We start from the raw sequence: 6,085 nt of genomic DNA on the forward strand, positions 1-6,085 counted from the left end.
CTTAAATTTGCTGAGGCTAGTTTTATGTCCCAATATATGATTTATCCTTGAGAATGTTCCATGTACAGTAGAAAAGAATGTATAGCCTAATGTTCTAGGATGAAGTGCTCTATAAATGTCAATTACGTCCATTTCCTCTAATGTGTCATTTAGGGCTGACATTTCTTCATTCATTTTCTCTTTGGATGATCTATCCATAGCAGTCAATAATGTATTTAGGTCCCCTACTATAATTGTGTTTTGGTCGATTTTTCTCTTTAGTTCTGTTAGTAGTTGCTTGGTATATTTTGGTGCTCCCTGATTGGGGGCATAAATATTGATAACTTTTATGTCTCCTTGTTGTATAGTCCTCTTTATCATGAAGAAATGTCCATCTTTGTCTCTTGTTACCTTTTTTATCTTGAAGTGTTTCATCTAATATCAGTATGGTTACATCTGATTTTCTCTGGATACCATTTGCTTGGAGTGTCAATTTCCACCCTTTCACTTTGTGTGCTTATTAGTCCTTGTAGCTGAGATGTGTTACTTGGAAGCAGCGCATGGTTGGGTTAATTTTTGATCAAATCTGCTACTCTGTGCCTTTTTATTGGTGAGTTCAGTCTACTTACATTTAGGGTGATTATCGATACAGTAGGATTTCTTATTATTCTGTCTTTGGTTTTCTGGTAGGATTGTGTCTTCATTGTTTCTTTCCCTTTTTGTTGCTGTATATTATTTCAGTGTGGTGACATTCTGTAATTTTTCCCTCTGTTTCTCCTTTTCTAATGTTGTGTATTTCAGTTCTGGATTTTTTTGAGTTGTTACCATTAAGCTTATGTAAAAGAAAGTTTCATATTTAGAATATTCCATTTTCTTCAGCATGCTTACTTTCTCCATTCCCTTGTGCCAGTTGAGACATTTACTCCCTCCCCTTTCATGTTTTTGTTGTCACAAATTATCCCTATTTATGCTGTGAGTTCATTTCTGCATTGTAGTAGCAAGTTGTCTTTTGCTCTTTTTTTTTTTTTTTAAGTGTTCTTTTCTTTTTCTTTATCCCGTATGTTACATTTAAGTATAGAGTTTCTTATTTGGTGTAGGGGTTGCCATTTCCTACTTCTGTCTGTTTGTAATACTACTCATGGATTTGTATTCTTTGGCTTTTTATTTCAAGCCAAATAGCCTCCTTCAGTATTTCTTGTAGTGTAGGTCATGTGTTAGAAAATTCCCTCAGCTTCTGTATCTCTAGAAAGGTCTTTATTCCTCCTTCATATCTAAAGGATATCTTTGCTGGATATATTATTTTTGGCTCAAAATTTCTCTCTTTCAATAGTTTGAATATTTGAGTCCACTCCCTCCTGGCTTGTAGGTTTCTGCTGAAAAATCTGAGTATAATCTATTGGGCTTTCCTTTGTAAGTTACCGTCTTCTTTTCCTTGGCTGCCTTGAGGATTCTTTCTTTGTCGTTGATTTTTGACAGCTTCAATACAATGCCTTGGAGAAGGCCTGTTGGGATTCAGGTAATTAGGTGTCCTATTTGCTCCTTGGATTCAAGGATCTAGTTCTTTCCACAAGTTTGGGAAATTCCCATTGACTATTCATTTGAATATACTCTCTGTTCCCTTCTCCCTTTCTTCACCTTGTGGTATGCCTATTATTCTTATATTGGTCTTTGTGATGGAGTCAGAAAGTTCTTGTAGAGTTCTTTCATTTCTTTTAACTCTCAGGTCTCTCTCTTCTTCCATCTCTGTAATTTCTAGATTTCTATCTTTGATGTAACGGATTTTTTCCTCCATCTGGTCAGCTCTATTACCTAAACTGGCTATTTCATTTACATTATTGAGTTCTTAATTTCCAGATATTCTATTTGGTTGTGTTTTAAAATTTCAATCTCCTTGGTAAAAAGTTCATTTTGTTCTTTGATTGTGTTTCTGAGTTCACTAAACTTCTGGTCTCTGTTTTCTTGCATCTCATTGAGTTTTTTCAGAACTGCAATCTTGAGTTCTCTGTCATTTAAGTCACATATTTCCATGTCTTAAGTTCATTTTCTGAAGACTTTTCATTTTCTTTCTGAGCTGTCTTGTCACCTTGGTTATTCATGGCAATTAGTGAATTATTGTTTCTCTTTATAGGCATCTATAGGAGTGGATTCTGCAACAGATTGGTAGAAAGAGGTCTTTCTTTGGCTTTCCAGTGTGTGTTGGTAGAATGCTTTATTTTCCCTCTGACTGTAGCCTTTTATTCTCTCTCATGCTGTAGTGTTATATTTTCACTGCACTGTTCCACCTTCTCACATAATTGGGGGATTCCTTGAAAAGTGGACTTCTACTCTGTGAACAGGTTGCCTGGGTCTCAGGGCACCACCTCTGTTGAGGCATGTGTAGAGCTTGTGAAGTTTCAAAGTTTTTCCTGTGCCTGTTTCAGTGCCTGTGTGTTTCAGTAACTCTGTTTACATCTGCCCAGATGGGTGGGAACAGGGGAGGGGTGGGTTGTTGGAGATTGCTCTGCACAATGGCTGTGACCACCAGTACCACCAGTCCTGCTCCCACGGCTCCCTCCCATTTGCGAGAATTGGATGGGCTGTGAGTCCATGCCTGTGGGTTGCAGTTCTCAGGACTGCAATTATTGTGTGCTTTTGATCTGACACTGCTACTGTTACGCTTCTAGCATTGGGCAGGTAGGGGTGCAGTGAGCCCTGGTAGGGTAGGGAAAGGGCGGCTAGGCTCTGTGCCTAAGCATCATTCTGTCCTCTGCTTGGTAATGAGGGCTTAAACTGCCGATGTCACCCTTCTTCCCTCAGTCTTTGCTCTAAGGTCTGTTCCGTGAGCGTTGGGTTCAGCCGTGTTATATGCTGATCCCTCAGGCGGGACTATGGAACATAATGGGACCACTAGTAGTCTGAATTCGTCCCTCTCCCATGGCTGTGGTAGCTCTGGAATTCAGGGCGCTTGGGGCTCTGAGCTAGGTCTTGGTCCTATGCCTGCTCAGCCCATGTCTCAGCACTTCCCCTTCCCACCTCCCCTAATTTGCCCACCGTTAGATGATTTAAGTTGCGTGTCTCTTAGCCTTGCCTGTCTGATGCGCAGGGAGTCCTTTGTGCAATTATAGCTGTTTAATTTGTTGTGAACTCCAGGGGATATTTCAAGAGGCTCAACTCATGCCACCATTTCTGTGATGTCTTGTTTTGATTTTTAATTGAGGACTTATTTTGACCATTCACCCCTTATCAGATAGATGGTTTGTGAAGATTTTCCATCAATATGTAGGTTTCCTTGTCATTCTGTAGATAATTTTCTTTCTGCGCAGATGCTTTTTAGTTTGATATATTCTCACTTTTATGATTTTGCTTTTGCCGCATATGGTTTTGGTGTCATATCCAAGAAATCATTGTCATAAGCAATGTCTAGAAGGTTTTCACCTAAATTTTCTTTAAGTAGTTTTACAGTTTCGGGTCTTACATTTAAATCTTTAATCCATTTTGAGTTGATTTTTGTGTATGTTGTAAGATAAGGATTCAATCTCATTCTTTATGTGGATACCCAGTTTTCCTAACACGGTTTGTTAAAGACTATCATTTTCTCATTTTATAATCATAACACCCTTGTCAAAGATCATTTGACTGAACATGTATGGGTTTATTTATGGATTATCTATTTTGTTCCATTGTTGTATATGTCTGTCTTTATGCCAATACAATGTTGTACTTTTGTACCATCACTCTACTTTTGTAATATATTTTGAAATCAGAATGCATGCAGTCACCAACGTTTTTTCTTTCTTAAGACTGTTTTGGCTTTTCATGATCCTTTGTTGGTTTTATGTGAATTTTAAGACTTTTTTTATTTCTGCAAAAAATGCCAATGGGATTTTGATAAGGATTGCACTGAGTCTGCAAAGCTCTTTTTGTAATATGGATATTTCAACAGTAGTAAGTCTTTACATGCATGAACACAGGATTGTGCCATATCCAATCAATCAGTCCTAAGATCAATATTGCGAAGATTTTCCCTATATTTTCTTCTGTGAGTGCTATAATTCCAGGTTTTCTATTTAAATCTATAATCTATTTTTAGCTGATTTTTGTGTATGGTGTAGGATGAGTCCAATTTCATTATTTTGTATGTGGATATCTACTTTTCTTAACACAATTAGTTGGAGTAATTACCCTTTTACCTTTGTGGAACCTTGGTACCTGTATGTAATCACAGCACCTTTGGGTGTTTTTACTTTTATTTGTATTTCTTTAATTTTTTTCAGCCAGGCAGGTAGTCTGGATGGTGCCCCTGGATATCAGCTCTACTCAATTAAGGCAGGAAGCAGAGAGGAGACCTGGGTAACTCAGCTCCTTTAGAAGCCTTTGACAAATCATCTCAGGAAGCTTATAATATGCCACAAATGAATGGTCACCTTCATTCATAAATAATTTTCAAGTCCCTTGGTATACACATTGTAAAAATAGTCATGGGGATGTAAAGTAAAGCATAGGGAATATAATCAGCGACATGGTAATAACTATGTACAGTGTCAGGTGGGTACTAGTCAGAAGGATCACTTCTTAAATTATATAAATGTCTAACCACTGTGTTGTAAGCCTGAAATTAATACAAAATAATATTGAATGTTAACTATAATTACAAAAAATGGAAAAAGGTGAAGGGGAATAAGAGGTTCAAATTTCAAGGTATAAAGGAAATAAATCATGGGAATGTAATATGCAGCATGGGGAATAGAGTCAATAATATTGTGATAGTGTGGTACAGTGTCAGATGGTCACTGAACTTATCATGCTGATCATTTCTTTAGGTATTTAAATGTTGAATAACTATGGTATACACTGAAACTAATGTAATATTGTATGTTAGCTATATTTTAATAAAAATCTTTTAAAAACCCCAGATAGTTCAGCAGTCTCTCTCACCCAAATACAATGAATACTGATATGGAAATCCTGATGGGTCCCCCACTTCTAGCACCATATGTCATTAGGCTCGTGTCTCTAACAAACAAAACCTGTTGTGCTGTGTGTACACTGCTTATTCAAGAGGGCTAGGCTTGCTGCTTCTCAACATTGTCCTGATCAGCTGCGCTCACCTTTGTGACTCAGAAGTCCATAATTAATACCCTGTTTCCAACCCACATAAAAGACTGGAACTTGAACCTCCAGTTGTGTTCTTCTCATATCTTGCACACTCACTTGGTAGATTCTGAGAGGAGAATTTCAGGTGAGCAAACTTTGGATGGAACACACGTTTTACATTTCATCACTGTTGTGCCTCCATGGGACTGATAGGGAGGAGTTGCTTGCTTGTGTTGTGGGAGCATCTGCTGTACGAAGGTGAGAAGTCTAGTGTCTTGAGTAAAACGATGCTATGAAGCATGAGGTTTGAACTTTTGCAAGGCAGAGACAGGCTTTCCATGTGGGTTTGGGAACCCTGCTTTCAAAACACAGTGTTGGTTTGTGGTTCTGATATGTGGAAAGTTGAGTAAGAGGAATGTAATACAGCAGCTCTTATTATTATTATTTTTTTGTCTCTGTTGACATAGTGTGGCATCTGATATCAAAATAAATATTAACTTTTAGTGTTGTGGGGAAATGGCATATTAAGCCTTTAAAGTGGTTTATACCTTGTCATTTTGGCTGGCATTCAGGCTCTAGACTGATTTTCATACCAGCTTTCTGGCCTTGCTTTCTTATTCCCAGTCATAAGTATCAGTATTTCCCATTCATATTATCTTCTGCTAGGTAAGAAATGATCTCAGCTTCTTAGCTCTGGACAGCACTGAGCATATTTGTAGTACTCAGCTAAAATTATTTACTGGCATCTGTATACTTTTTCCATCTATTTCAACATTACAGTATGAGTCTTTAATCTTAGACTGGAATGTATTTACTGGGAGCTACTAAATATTTTTAAATGAATTTGACAGATATTTTCATTTTTTATCTCACTTAATCTCAATTTTATGCCAAATTGTTTTGATATGGAAGAGGCCCCTCACTATAGAAATTTCAAGTCTCTTTTTCCCTAGTTTCTTAGCTCCTTAGCCCCTGGTTTTGATTATTCTTCTAATCAGTTTCTGAGTCCTAAACTAAAGTTTGTTCCTAGCCT

This window comes from Rhinolophus sinicus, chromosome 18, assembly GCF_057876585.1.
Source record: "Rhinolophus sinicus isolate RSI-liver-muscle chromosome 18, RSI-T2T, whole genome shotgun sequence".
NCBI classification, from domain to species: domain Eukaryota; kingdom Metazoa; phylum Chordata; class Mammalia; order Chiroptera; family Rhinolophidae; genus Rhinolophus; species Rhinolophus sinicus.